General features: G+C 43.4%; 1 long non-coding RNA gene across 3 annotated transcripts in view; it reads left to right on the top strand.

Annotated features, from left to right (window-relative positions):
* Positions 1-15,188, top strand: part of LOC110744013 — a 73,119-nt gene that overhangs the window by 32,702 nt on the left and 25,229 nt on the right. For 2 of the 3 annotated variants that reach the window (XR_002524016.2, XR_002524018.2), the window contains exon 1: positions 12,768-13,971. The exons of the other annotated variant lie outside the window; for it this stretch is intronic. This is a non-coding gene — a long non-coding RNA (uncharacterized LOC110744013). Of the gene's footprint in view, positions 1-12,767; positions 13,972-15,188 lie in introns of those variants that run through there. 3 annotated transcript variants of the gene reach the window in all.

Below are 15,188 nucleotides of genomic sequence, written 5' to 3'. Positions count from 1 at the left end.
TAAGCAACTTGGTAAACATATTTGAGGATATCACCCATGAAAATTTCTCCAACCTCACTAGAGAGGCCAGCATTCAAATACAGGAAATGTGGAGAGCCCCTGCAAAATACTACACAAGAAGACCATCCCCAGCAATCCCACTGCTGGGTGTATACCCAAAAGAAAGAAAATCAGTATATCAAAGAGATATCTGCACTCTCATACTTGTTACAGCACTGTTCACAATAGCCAAGATTTAGAAGGACCTAAGTGTTCACCAACAGATGAATGAAAAAAGGCAATGTGCTATAAATGCATAATGGAGTACTATTCAGCCATAAAAAAGAATGAGATCCTGTCATTTGCATCAACACTAAGGCACTGTCCTTTTTTTTTTTTTTAACTTTTAAGTTCAGGGGTTCATGTGCAGGTTTGTTACATAGGTAAACGCCTATCACAGGGGGTTGTTGTACAGATTATTTCATCACCCAAGTATTAAGCCTGGTACCCATTAGTTATTTTTCCTGATCTTCTGTTTTATTAGTTACTTTTCCTGATCATCTTCCCTTGGGAAGTTCTCATGGATGATATGATGGTTAATAGTAAGTGCCAACTTGATTGGATTGAAGGATGCAAAGTATTGTTTCTGGGTGTATCTGGGTGTTGTCAGGGGAGACTAACATTTGAGTCAGTTGCCAACACAGCTCGCAAAAGCAAGCAGAAGAAGGTGGAAGGAGCTTACTTGCTGAGTCTTCCAGTCCTCATCTTCCTCCTGCTGGATGCTTCTTGCCCTCGAACATCAGACTCTGGATTTTTGGACTTTTGGATTTTTGGACTTACACCAGTAGTTTTCCAGGGGCTCTTGGGCTTTCGGCCAGACTGAAGGCCGCACTGTTGGCTTCCCTTCTTTTGAGATTTTGGGATTTAGACTGGCTTCCTTGCTCCTCAGCTTGCAGATGGCTTATTGTGGGACGTCACTTTGTCATCATGTGAGTCAATACTCCTTAATAAACTCCCCTTTATATATACAGCTATCCTATTAGAGGGTTTTGTCCCTCTAGAGAACCCTAATACATATGATGTCCTGAAACATGTTTTCCAAGTTACTGACACTCTCCCCATTTCTTTCAGGGACATCAGTGAGTCACAGATTTGATCTCTTTACATAATCTCATATTTCTCAGAGGTTTTGTTCACTCCTTTTCATTCTTTTTCTCTATTCTTTTCTGACTGTCTTATATCAGAAAGCTAGTCTTCGAGCTCCGAGATTCTTTCCTCAGCTTGGTCTGTTCTGCCATTAATACTTGTGATTGCCTCACGAAATTCTTATAGTGTGCTTTTCAGCTCTATCTAGTCGGTTATAGTCTTTTCTATACTGGCTATTTTGTCAGTTCCTGTATTGTTTTATTGTGATTCTTCACATGGATTAGGTTTCAATGTACTCCTGCATCTCAATAATATTCATTTCATCCATATTTTGAATTTTGCTTCTGTCCTTTCAGCCATCTCAGCCCAGCTCAGAACCCTTGCTGGAGAGGTGGTGTGGTTGTTTGTAGGAAAGAAGGCACTTTGGCTTTTTGAGTTGTCAGAGTTCTTACCTTGGTTCTTACTCATCTTTCTGGGCTGACGTTTCTGGGCTGATTTTTGAAGCTGCTAAGAACTAGCAGTTTTGAAGAACTAACCTTTGGATAGTTCCACCCCCCCCCCCACCTTTTTTCCCATTTGATTACCTCAAAAGGTTTGATTGTGGGGTAAGGTACATTCAGTCAACTGGCATCATTTCTGGAAGATTTTAGTGGGCTAACACTCAGCTTCTAACTCCTGGACTGTGTGCTCTAACTCTGGGGGACTTGTATCAGGCCCCAGCTTTGTTCTATTGCTCCTCAAGTTTAGGAATCCACTGCTGTAATGGGGGAATGAAGCGCTCCAGGACTTGGTCACCACACTCCAATGGATGGTATCAGCCAAAGTATTTCATAGTGCAGTGGCAACAGGATCCATCCTCCTTCACACATGCTAGCAGTAGTGGCAGTGTGGCGGGGTGCACACTCATCAGCTGTGACAGGTGCTAGCGGGTGCTGGGGTGCCTGCCTCCATGTGAACATTCACTACAAGTCACTATCCTTTAACTATCTTCACACCATGTTGTTGCAGAACAGATTACCATTATTGGCTGAATGAATTCCTTCCTCAGAGTCTTAAGGGTACAAATGACATAAAGCAGTGCCTCCTGACTACTGGGTAATAAATAGGTGGGTCAAGATATTAATCCTCTCGGCTGTAATGCAACAAGGAAAGGCCCAGGGCTGCTGGAGCCCTAGAGTTACTCACTTTCTTCCGGGGCCAGCTTAGTCAGTTCATGGCAGGACTCTGTTTCATGAGGCTGGGAAGATTTTAGGAAGCCCAGACTTAAAGGACTGGCTTAAGAGAAGCCAAAGAGTCAAACATGTCAATATTTCTACATCTCAAAAGGCTGGTTCTCTTACACAGTAGACATCTGATTGTTTGTTTTATTTGATTGTGGTGTTGGTGTTTACCTTCCCAATACCTTTCTCTGGTTTTCTGGTCATGATATCAATTTCTCTGAGGAAATGTATCCCCCTACCACCACTCCACGTGTTCTGAAGGAGCTCTCATCTACAGCATCCTCTCTTTCGGGCCACTGGGGTGGGCTTCTGCTTTGGGTCTGGCCAGTCTTTGTATTTCAGACATTTGGCAACCTTGATTGGTCCAACAGTCACATGACTAAGCAAGGCCAGATATCTTTCCTGGGATGTTTCCTGAAAACTCGGGGAAGGACGTTTTCCCTTTCAACTAAGGTTCCTAGGTTAGAATGGTGTTGGACTAGAACTGCTGGCAGCCATTTTCCCTGCCACATGGAGGAACCCACCCTGTGGAGGAGAGAACAAGGCCCCTGCGCAGGGAACAGCAGAGCTGAGAGGGAAAAGGGGGAGAGCAGTGGAAGAGATGGAGCCCTGAAGAGAGTTTTTGGCTCTGGCCTGATATTAGATCTACCCACGTCCCATTATCAGAGGGATTTCTTCTCTCCAGTTCTCATGTTTCATGTCTCCTTTGAAAAATCCCACCACGGAACCACATCCGACTTCCTTCTCCACCCTTTGCTTTCTCTTTCCCAGCTTTTGATTGGTGAGGTGGGAGGGGACTGATAACTATTATTACAAGTCTCTCTAATTGGCAGGATTAAAGTGCTAACAATGACTATTTTCACATGATCTCCCCTTCTCTGAAACTTCCTGCCCACAGAGCAGAGATGGTCTTCTTATATTCTTGCCTCTATGAGTGTATGAAATACTTTCCTGTCTGTCTTTTCTTCAAAACCAGAGACCCAATTTATCTTTGTAACGCTAGCATTTACCACAGTGGTGCTTACATATGTAGGTACTCAATAAATAATTGAGTTCAATGAACCAAAGAATGCAGGAATTGCCTTGGGTGCCTTTCAACACTGTACTCGCGGTCTCAGGAGAACAAGAATATTTTTGTGGTGAATTTGTTTGTACTATGCCCTCATGGACTCCTCTGAAGGGCAATTTGCTATATCTGGAAAAGTCTCAAGAACAAAGAAGCAAGATTTCACAGCAGGACAGAACTCTAACCAGAGTTCCAATCCATTTAGCAAATAATGTGTTTATGTGCCTCCTCAGTGTGGATGCTGAGCTAGAAATACCCTAGGCTCCCAAGCATCTAGGATAATTCATTTTTTCTTATAAAGTGAATTTCACCTTGAAATGGATTTACTTATTCTGATTACCCGAGGCTTTTTTAGTGTTCTGCCCTTCCTTTGATGTATGCATTGAAATTGTCTTCTACCAATACATGGGTTGATGATTAATTCACAGTGCATTGGGAGCTTTTGGCTTATTCATGCTTGGTCAAATTTCTAGCTATTCTATTATTCTGACTATTACATTTTCAATTAACTACTGATTTATTATTTTTAAAATAGCACATATCTAGTTTCTTGATCAGCATTTCTGGAAGTCTCCTCTGCAGTTTATCTTGTCTTTAGGTGGATGCAGACAGTCTCAATGGTGTCTGGGAAGGACAGAATGTTTGTTTGCAAAGCAGAATGAGGGAACAAAGGCCCTGCATCTCATTGAGTAATGGGACGTGAGCAGCGTAGCATCCAGCTTGGCCATCACACAGTGATATATGAGTTTTAAACTCACAAAGAACCCTTCATTTAATCTGCAAGGGGGAGACAACTCAATCAGAGGAAGAAGACCTGCATTTAGTGGAAATGTAGCCCGCCACCATGTTAGCATCAAACACCAACTATTCTACCAAGGATCAAAGCAGAGATTGCTGTGTGCTAAGGGAGAAAGATAGGAGTCTGGGAGCCCAGGGACCTGGGTTCTTTTATGCTCTGTTGTTAGTTCACAAGGTGATATGGTTTGGATATTTGTCACCTCCGAATCTCCTGTTGAAATGTGACTTCCTGTGTTGGAGGTGGGGCCTAGTAGTAGGAGGTGTTTTGGTCTTGAGGGCGGATCCCTCATGAATGGCTTGGTGCCATCCCCATGGTAATGAGTGAATTCGTGTTCTGAGTTCATGTGAGATCTAACTGTTTAAAAGTGTGTGGCACCTCCCACCACCTCTCTCTTGCTCTCACTCTCAACATGTAATACATCAGCTCCCCTTTGCCTTCTGCCATGATTGTAAGCTTCCTGAGGCCCTTTCCAGAAGCAGATGCTGGCACCACGCTTCCAGTCCAGCCTGCAGAACTGTGAGCCAATTAAACCTCTTTTTTTTTATAAATTACCCAGCCTGAGGTATTCCTTTATAGCAACACAAGAACAGACTAACACACAGGGAGATACTTCAAATCTTTTCTGGTCCTCGGTTTGCTCATATGTAAAATGAGAAGAGGCTGGAAAAGAGGAACAATCATACCAAATGATCTCTAAAATCTCTTCTGTGACAGCCCATGAACATGTGGATTAATGGCCTAATGCTTTCCAAGTCTCTGGCTTTCCTGGGACCTTAAAAATACAGGGCAGTCCTCCTGGCTTCCCCATTTGGACTGCTCATCTTTTCCCCACAGTGGTTCTTGTACATGCCTTGTGCATCAGTCTGTTTTCACACTGCTATAAAGAAATACCCCAGACTGGGTAATTTATAAAGGAAACAGGTTGAATTGACTTACAGTTACACATACCTGGGGAGGCCTCAGGAAACTTACAATCACGGTGGAAGGGAAAGCAGGCACCGTCTTCACAAGGCAGCAGCAGAGAAAGCACGTGAAGGAGGAACTGTCAAACACATAAAACCATCAGATCTCATGAGAACTCACTCACTATCATAAGAACAGCATGGGAGACACTGCCCCCATGATCCAATGACCTCTCTTCCTTGACACGTGGGAATTGCAGGCCCCTCCCTCAACCCGGGGGCGGGCAGGTGGAGAGATTACAATTTGAGATGAGATTTGGGTGGGGACACAGAGCCAAACCATATCATCTTGCTCTCTTTCCAAGCCTCCTATACTTTATTTCTCTTACCCCTCATTTAGAAGATGCCCTTGCATCCACTGCACAGAGGAGCCAAAAGCCATCAGGTGGAAATTCCCCAACATCCCAATCCCAGCCCTACACAACAACCTGCCTCCATCCTTTGCTTGCCACCTACCCTCCTGGCCCCAAAGAGGCTCCTCATAGGACTCCCTCTGGTGTGAGAAAAATCCTAGCATGAATCCAGCCTCCCAGCTCCATAGGTACCTTGGGATATTGATGATGATCTCTCTCGATCTCTCTCTGTCTGTCTCTCTCTTCTCTCTCTCTATCTCTCATCATCCTCATCATTATCCCCTCCTTTCCTACTTGCCCCTTCCCTTCAGCTTTAAACACACTCAACTCTCCTTTATCTCAGCACAAGCCATCTTTGAGCTCACAGCACCCTCACAGGTACAGACCCATCTTTCTCATTCCTTTCACAGTCAAGCATCTGAAACGAGTTGCCTACACTTCCTGTGCACACTTCCTCAACCTCACCTGATACCTCAACCCCCTACAACTGAACTTCTTCCCTCATCACTCCACAGACACCACTCTTGACCAATGATCTTTTTGTTGCCAAACCAAGTGACACTTTTCATTACTCATCCCATTTGTCCAGTCTGCAATTGTAGTACTGTAAAATTCTCCCTTGTCCCTGAAATCCTCCTTCCTTCACTTTGGTAACATTGGCTTGATATGGTTTTTCCTCCTTCCAGAAAGTCTCCTATAATCCTCCCTCCAACCTGGGCAAGGAGCTTGTAATAGGGTTCTCCAGAGAAACAGAAGCAAGAGACAGAGAAAGAATAGGAATTGGCTCATATTATGTGGAGGCTAACAAGTCTCAAGAGATGCAGGATGCAGGGTGAATAGGCAATTGGAGAACCAGGAGAGTCAATGGCATAGTTCCAGTTCAAGCCCAAAGTTCTGAGAACTAGGAGCACCAATGGTATAGTTCTAGTCCAAAGGCCAGCAGGTTCAAGATCCAGAAAGAGCCTGTGTTTCAACTTGACATCAAAGGCAGAAAAAACAATGTCCCAGTTCAAAGGCAGTCAGACAAGAGAAATTGTCTCTTATTCAGGGGAGAGTCAGTCAGCATTTTTGTTCTATTCAGGTCATCGACTGATAGGATGAGGCCCACTGCCATTAGGGAGGGCAATCTGCTTTACTCAGTCCACCAATTTAAACATTAATCTCATCCAAACACACCCTCACAAGAACATCCAATAACGTGTGACTAAATATCTGGTCACCCCATGACCTAGTCAAGTTGACACATAAAATTAGTCATCACAGTGCTGTCCTTTGAATTCACCTCTTTCACCATTTTTATTATTATAGATTGTTATTGTTTCCTTACCTATTTCTTTCGCTAGAATCTCAATGGCTTGAGGACAGTGAATATTTTGACTCTGCATCTCTGTCTTCCTTGCACAATGACAGGCCTATAGAAGGCTCTCAATATATGCTTTGAATAAATGAATGGAAGAGTCTAAAGGACAGGCCTTACTTTGGTTATAATCACTTAAAAATTCTTATACATAGTCTTAGTGCATCAATAAGATCATCTCAATTTAATAATAGTTAACACCAATGCAATGAATACTGTAAGCCAGGTACTGTTGCTACTGCCTTTCACGTAGTCATTTATATAATTTGCATAGTAATTTTGAGGTACACATTGTTATTACCCCCTCCCCCATTTACAACTGCAGAAACTAAGGCATAGAGAGGTTAGGTGAACTGCTCGAAGTGACCCCGCTAATAAATGACAGAGCTCTGCTTAGCAAAAATCATCCTGCCTTACCCCAGAGTCCTTTCTACTTACTTGGGAGAGTTTCCTCCCAGGTCATCTTTACCAAAAAATTGGAAGGTTGAGAGGCCTACAGGAAATGCTATAGTTTCATCGGGGCATTACCATGTCCCTCAGTTTCCACAGTGAAATGCTCCCTTTAATCCTTTCCCAGGAAAAGAAGTGATGGATCTATTTGGTGCATTTATGAGCAAGAAGCACCGAGCAGGATACATGAGTATTTTTGGTTCTCTCTTCCCTCCCCTCCCTACTCTAACCTGCCCTGTATTCTTCTCCCTCTGCCTTAGGGTAAACATTCAAGGCAGTTGCTACCTCAGAGGTTGGGATGGGACAAGGCATGTATTTGGCCACCTGCTCCATCTATGGCCTGGTGGTAAGTTCAGTTCAAGGGGAAGACACTGCAGGCCATTTGAGCCTTGGGTCCATGCCCCCTCCTCGAATACAGCATTACCAGTGTTAAAGTTAATTATTTTGATTCATATATAACTCTAGTGTCCATTTATCATTTGTATGGGAAATCAGAGCAGATGGCATGTGATTGATATCCCCTTCAGACTCCATCAGAATTCAAGTGGGGTATATTGCATCTATTCTGTAATTCATATTTTATAAGCCAAGTGCTATCTATTGTTGATTCTCAACCTTTACTAACACAAAGAAGCCTTTTTAATATCAAAAATCATCACAAACACCCACATGAGAATAATCGCACTTTTGAATCTGTTAGCAATTCAAATAAATAAAGGACTATGGATTCAGAAATGTTTCTGGATGCATTTGCATACGATTATATGCAACAATGTCTATATTCAATTGAAAGATGCTTATGTGAACTTGACGCATAATAAGCACTCAATACATACTTGGTTATTTAACAAATAAATGACCATACACATGCTGCTTTTATTTATCAGGTTTAATGATGAGGTTTGTTGCACAATGGACTTGCGGCTACCTTATGCATAATATAAGATGTGCATGGTCTTAGACCCTTGAATATCAGCATATAGATGTGCATGTGTACATGTTGTGGTTCTAAATGAGCCTGACTTTGTCTGTTGTTCATGGCCATTGTATCTGGAGAACCTCAGGGTACTCCAGAGAAACAGAACGAACAGGAAACGTGTGTGTGTGTGTGTGTGTGTGTGTGTGTGTAAAGAGAGGGGGCTAAAGAGAGGGAGACAGATTTATTTTGAAGAATTATCTAAAGTAATTGTGGGGCTGGCAAGTCCAAAATGTGTAGGGCCAGCTGGCAGGCTGGAAACTCAGAAAGGAAACTCGATCCTGAGGCAGCATTGTTTTTTCTTCTCTGGGAAACCTGAGTTTTTGCTGTGAAGGCCTTCAACTGATTGAATGAGGCCCACTCACATTATGGAAAGTAATCTCCTTCATTTAAAGTCAACTGATTGTAGGTATTCACCATGTCTATAAAATACCTTCCTAGCCAGGTGCAGTGGCTCAAGCCTGTAATCCCAGCACTTTGGGAGGCTGAGGTGGGTGGATCACCTGAGGTCAGGAGTTCGAGATCAGCCTGGCCAACATGGTGAAACCTCCATCTCTACTAAAAATACAAAAATTATCTGGGTATGGTGGCAGGTGCCTGTAATCCCAGCTGCTCAGGAGGCTGAGGCAGGAGAATCATTTGAACTCAGGAGGTGGAGGTTGCAGTGAGCCAAGATCATGCCGTTGCACTCCAGCCTGGGAGACAAGAGCGAAACTCCATTTCAAAAAAAAAAAACTTCCCAACACCTAGATTAATATTTGACTAAATAACTGGCACTATAGTCTAGCCAAGTTGACATGTAAAATTAACCTTCACAGGCCGGGAACAATGACTCACGCCTATAATCCCAGCACTTTTGGAGGCCAAGGTGGGCAGATCACAAGGTCAGGAGTTCAAGATCAGTCTGACCAACATGGTGAAACCCCATCTCTACTAAAAATACAAAAATTAGTTGGGGCCGGGCGCACTGGCTCAAGCCTGTAATCCCAGCACTTTGGGAGGCCGAGACGGGCGGATCACGAGGTCAGGAGATCGAGACCATCCTGGCTAATATGGTGAAACCCCATCTCTACTAAAAAATACAAAAAAAAACTAGCCGGGCGAGGTGGCGGGTGCCTGTAGTCCCAGCTACTCGGGAGGCTGAGGCAGGAGAATGGCATAAACCCAGGAGGCGAAGCTTGCAGTGAGCTGAGATCCGGCCACTGCACTCCAGCCTGGGTGACAGAGCGAGACTCCCTCTCAAAAAAAAAAATTAGTTGGGTGTGGTAGCGCATGCCTATAATCACAGCTACTCAGCAGGCTGAGGCAGGAGAATCGCTTGAACCTGGGAGTCGGAGGTTGCAGTGAGCCAAGATGGGGCCACTGCACTCCAGCCTGGGCAATAGAGCGAGATTCCATCTCAAAAAAAAAAAAAAAAAATTTAACCTTCACAGACATTTTTCCTCATTACTTTATACATAACACATAGGCTTACTATATAGTGTTTATGTCCATTTGTGTCAACACATAAAGATAGGAAATTTATTTAAACTCTGTGTCTGCGTTTCTTCCTTTACTCTTAGTGTTTCCTAGTTGGGGACCATGAAGAGAGTTAGAAGCTACACTTGAGCTACTTGTAATATTTCGAAAAGGCTGGCAAGCATATCCTACATTTTCTGATTAAAAGAGTCGTTTTCTCTTTTTTCTGAAGTTATATCTCCACTTAGCAAGCTAGTTATTTCACATAAAAACAAAAAAAGTATAATTTAATAAATGTGTTGTATTAAAAGATTATTTGAAACATGCAGTTCACTGTGGGAAAATATTGACAGGTGTCTTTGGTGGGAAAAAAATTTGGCATTAATCCAACACATTATGAATTCATAAAAGTTTCTGCTTTGGGCAGTACGGTGTCAAAGCCTTTAATGAAACTCAAAATTCAAACTCACGAAGCAGTTCCATGCCCAGCATCTGCTAGTTCTGTCTGCAAGAGATAATCCATAGTTTTCTCAGACAACATGTGAACAGCAATTCTCCCATACTGCAAGCATCCGAGTACAGTGGGGCTCACTGCCTCCTTACTTTTGACTTGTTCTACCTCCCAACTTCCTAGTCTGTGGATTCCCCACTTCACAGACCCAGCATCCACCCTAACTTCACTCCCCAATCCCAACCCCCATGGACCAACTTCTCCAAGCCACTCAATACCACAAGTCAATGCCACTATGGCGTCTTTAAGGCAAAATGGCCGTCTATCTTCTCCATCAGACCTTCCCCACCCTATGCCTGACTCCAGGAAAGCTGTTCTCAGCTGCCTCTCCTGGATCTGCCTTACTCACAAGCTGGGCACCAGGCACAACTTGCAACATATAATTACATAAATTCATCTCTGCTGCTCCTTGTGCAGGAGCAGGGAGCTGTCTGAGTAAGAGGCATCTGTACTCCACAGCAACACCTGCTATTAGAGGGTCTGTCTCACGGCTCTTGACTTGGCTCGTGGTTGACATTCCTTCCTCATAGTTCTATCTTACAGATAGAACTGTGAGAGAATGAACTGGTATTGTTCTCAGCCACTGTGTTTATGATAGCTCATCACAGCAGCAATAGGATATATTATATAATAATAATAGCGATCAAACCAGACACTTATCTAAGTGTTTTTGTATTCTTAATTCTCACTTAGTTCTCACTTAATTCTTACTTAATTTGTATTCTTACTTAATTCTCACTTAATTTGTATTTTTACTTAATTCTCACTTAATTCTTACTTAATTTGTATTCTTACTTAATTCTCACAATAATGGTGAGAATTTGTCCATCCCTACCAGCAGCCACATTGGCTTCTCACACTTATGTATATACGATGTTTAAGCAAACGTGTATAAAACAGTAACTAATTTTGAGCACTTATTTTCTGCCATAGAGTAAGACATGAACTCTATATGCTTTATCATTGTTATAATAACTCGATAAGGCAGTTGTTATTATTTTCTTCCACTTTGTAGATGAGGCACTGATGCCCAGAGAGCAGAGAGCGCCTACACACGTGCTGTGAGGCTTGTGTCCAGATGATCTTCTTTGCACTCTTATGGAGTTTACCTTTAGACTAAACTCGCCTAAGCCCTGTGCAGTTAGAGCTGCAGGTGATGGACAAGGTCACAGGGTCTGATGGCACATTGCCTAGGTTTGGATGCAACCCTCACCCAATGACCAGTTGAATGACTTCCCTGGTGTCTCTAGTCTCCATTGCCACATCTGTGAAATGGGGATAACAAGAAAACTTGCCTTCTGGAGTAGTTGGGAAACACGGTGGGTGCCAGGTTGCTGGCACTGCATCACATTTGCCTGATTACACTGCCCTTTCAACAGAGCCCCAGGCCAATAAAACTAACCAAAGGGATCACCTGTTTTACATGTACCTGTTTTACATGTAGACATTTGGCACTAGGTGGAAGAAATGTTGGTTATTGGGATGAGAGAAGATAGAAGTCAGGACATTTGTTCTGCTTATTGGGCATGACAGAGTCTGGCATAAGGAGGTGTACTAAGAACAGTGAAAATCTGGTCTACCGAAGAAACACAGGGTGGGCAAACAGTTGGCAAGAGGGAAGGAATAGATAAGGGAGAAATTATGCATGATAAACCAACAGAGCAATGGATGGCAGTGCCAATCAGGTATCAGATACCTGATTGTCTGATATAAGCCCTGACTCCAGCACATCTGAATGGTATGTGTTTGACAAATTGTATAATGTCCTCTTGATTCAGTTTGCCCATCTATAAAATGAAAGTAAGAACATTGCTGACCACCAACCATTATTGTGAGAATTAAGTAGGAATACAAAAGCACTTAGATAAGTGTCTGGCTTGATGCTATTATTATTATATATTGTATCCTATTGCTGCTGTGATGAATTATCATAAACGCAGTGGCTGAAAACAATACCAATTCATTCTCTCACAGTTCTAGAAGTCAGAACTCTGAAACCAGTCTCACTGGGCTAAAGGTAAAGTATTGCCAGGGCTGGTTTCTTCTGTAAGCTCTGAGGGGAAGGAATTGGTTTCCTTGCCTTTTCCCAGCTTCTAGTGGCCGCCTGTGTATCTTGACTTGTGGCTCCTTCCTCTGCCTTCAAAATGCACCACTCCAAACTCTGCTTCCATCATTACATCACCTCCTCTTCTGCTAATCTCCCACTGCACCCCTCTCTTAAGGAGACCATCATTCTATTTAGGGTCCATTCAGGTAATCGAAGATGATCTGCCCATTTCAAGATCTTTTTTTTTTTTTTTGAGATGGAGTCTCACTCTGTCACCCAGGCTGGAGTGCAGTGGCACAATCTCCGCTCACTGCAAACTCCGCCTCCCAGGTTCACACCATTCTCCTGCCTCAGCCTCCCAAGTAGCTGGGACTATAGGCGCTCGCCACTATGCCCGGCTAATTTTTTGTATTCTTTAGTAGAGATGGGGTTTCACTGTGTTAGCCAGGATGGTCTTGATCTCCTGACCTCGTAATCTGCCTGCCTTGGCCTCCCAACGTGCTGGGATTACAGGCGTGAGCCACCGCACCCGGCCCATTTCAAGATCTTTAACCCAATTATATCTGCAAAGGCTCTTTGCTATCTATATAAGTAACATTCACAGCTGATAGGGTTAAAATATGAACATTTTGGGGGAGGGGTTGACCATACAGATTAATAATTCTAGTGGATGGATAACACAGATGGGGAATCTGAGGTGCATGATAGAGGAGAGATTGGTATGTACTGAGAGTACTATTAATAGTTACATTCATGATCCTGGGTCTTGGGGAAGATTAAGCAAGATACTATCTGCCTGACACAGACTCAGTTCTCAAAAACCATCAACTGTGAGTGTTATCATGGTGGTTCCTCAGTCTTCAAAATCCCACTCTGAGTAGTGTGGTAGTTGTCTTCCCAACATTATTTCATCTCTCATCTCTCTCTCACTGCATAGCCCATGATTTGAGTAGCACTGACCCCAGCCGCTTGCTGGGCTGAAAATGATCTGAATGCCAGCACTGATCCTGTCGGCTAAGATGGTCCAATCCAAGCTGAGAAAGCTGCTACATGTAGGTATCTCGATACATAAAGGAAACCAAGCTAAAGATGAAGCCAACAGAGAAGATAGGATGGGAATAAAATTATGCAGAGGAGTGGAGCCAGACCTCTGATCAAACTATATTTGAAGTCTTACCTCTAGACTTTTTAGTTATCTAATGCAATGTTTCTTTTATCATGAGGCCATTTGGAATTGGATTTTCCCTTCCTTGTCACTTGAATTATCATGGAGAAAAGTAGATGTTGCCAACCTCAGTTCATAGCTGAGAAAATTGAGGTTCGGAGGGATGGGTGACTTGTCAAGCTCAGATAACTAGTACAGGACATCATGAGGCTTCAACCCAGGCCTGAGTGACTCCATAGCCAGTATAGTCTCCCCCACCAAGTACTGTGCAGTGGCAGCTTCCTAACATCTTCCTCTCCAGTTCTGACAGTACACTGGGGATGTCTGAGGGATACCAACAGGAGGTCAGATGGTCCCACCTGTGGAGGGAGCCACACAGAGGCTGAAACCATATAGCACCAAATGAAGATCACATCTGCAACACCTCAACCCAGCACCGTAGACACAGGAGGAATGAAGGACCCCAGAGGCTGTGTCACCTGGTATGTATCTGACATCATCCTTCCCACATTGACTCTCCTTCAACGATAATTACTTGAGAAATATTGCCCCTTGGCTCCTCATGAAAGCAATCACAGCTGCATTTTAATTATCTCCAAACAAGATGTTGTAATAAAAGCTCAAGGAAAGTGGGAAGTAAATGGGCTATTTTTGAGTGATCTAGCAAGTGCCATGAATTGCTCTAAGCAACTGCTTATGTTGCATCATTAAATCACCATAACTCTGTGAGTAGTATAATAATGCTCACGGGCTCATGGGGAAACTGAGGCACTATAGGTTTAGGTCACTCTCCCAGCTGGTAAAGGGACAAGGCAGAGTTTGAGTCCCATGCCTGGATCACTGAACACTGCATGCTATTTCCATGACCTCACACGGACTCCTCTAAAAATACTGCTATGATCATTGTTTCTGGGACACTGCCTAATACAATGACCTCAACACCATCGGGCAGGACACCACAGCCCAGGAGATAATGAGAGAGAAGGAAAGGGCCAAAGACACAATGGAGGGGAATGAGCAAATAGTCTATGGAATGCTCGGTGAATTCACAAGGTGATCAAAAAAGCCTGCAAGAGGAAAGGTACCTTGGGAACATCTTGGGGACCAGATGCCTTGAGTGAACACCTCAAGGACAGCCATGATCTCAGATTCAGTCATTACCATGTTCCCAAAAGAGATCCAGAGGACACACATAAAAGGATCAATGACTCATGCTTGAAAAGGCATGGATAAGTTTTTGTCCGGCCCCACAGAGGCAGCCAGCCTTAGGTGTCAAGGCAGGAGCTATTGCTAGGAAAAGGATGGAAAAGGCACCTGGGCTTTGAGTCCTGTCTTTGCCTCAGCAATGAGCTAGCAGCCTGTATTTGAAAATTGTTCTTTAAATCAGCTACAGAGTCACCTTCTACCCACTGGCCCGAGTGAGTTATGATTTATGATACAGGAACTGAATGGAATGCTTGGTCATCTCATTGTTTGCCTGCCTCCTGGGATAGAGAATGGCCTGGCATGTTTTCAAATGTAATTTTCAAAGGTGATATTAATTTTGAATCCAACCAGAGGGAGCTGTTGCTAGGAAAAAAACAATCTCAACAATTCCCCCAGGAGATAGGAAGGAATAGAAGGTAGAAACCAAGTTGCAGCTAGAAAATACCTGAGGTTTACACATAAATACATAGACAACTGTTGGAATCTTAGAAAA

This window comes from Papio anubis, chromosome 8 (genome assembly GCF_008728515.1).
Source record: "Papio anubis isolate 15944 chromosome 8, Panubis1.0, whole genome shotgun sequence".
Lineage (NCBI taxonomy): Eukaryota > Metazoa > Chordata > Mammalia > Primates > Cercopithecidae > Papio > Papio anubis.
This window is presented reverse-complemented; position numbering and strand designations above follow the sequence as displayed.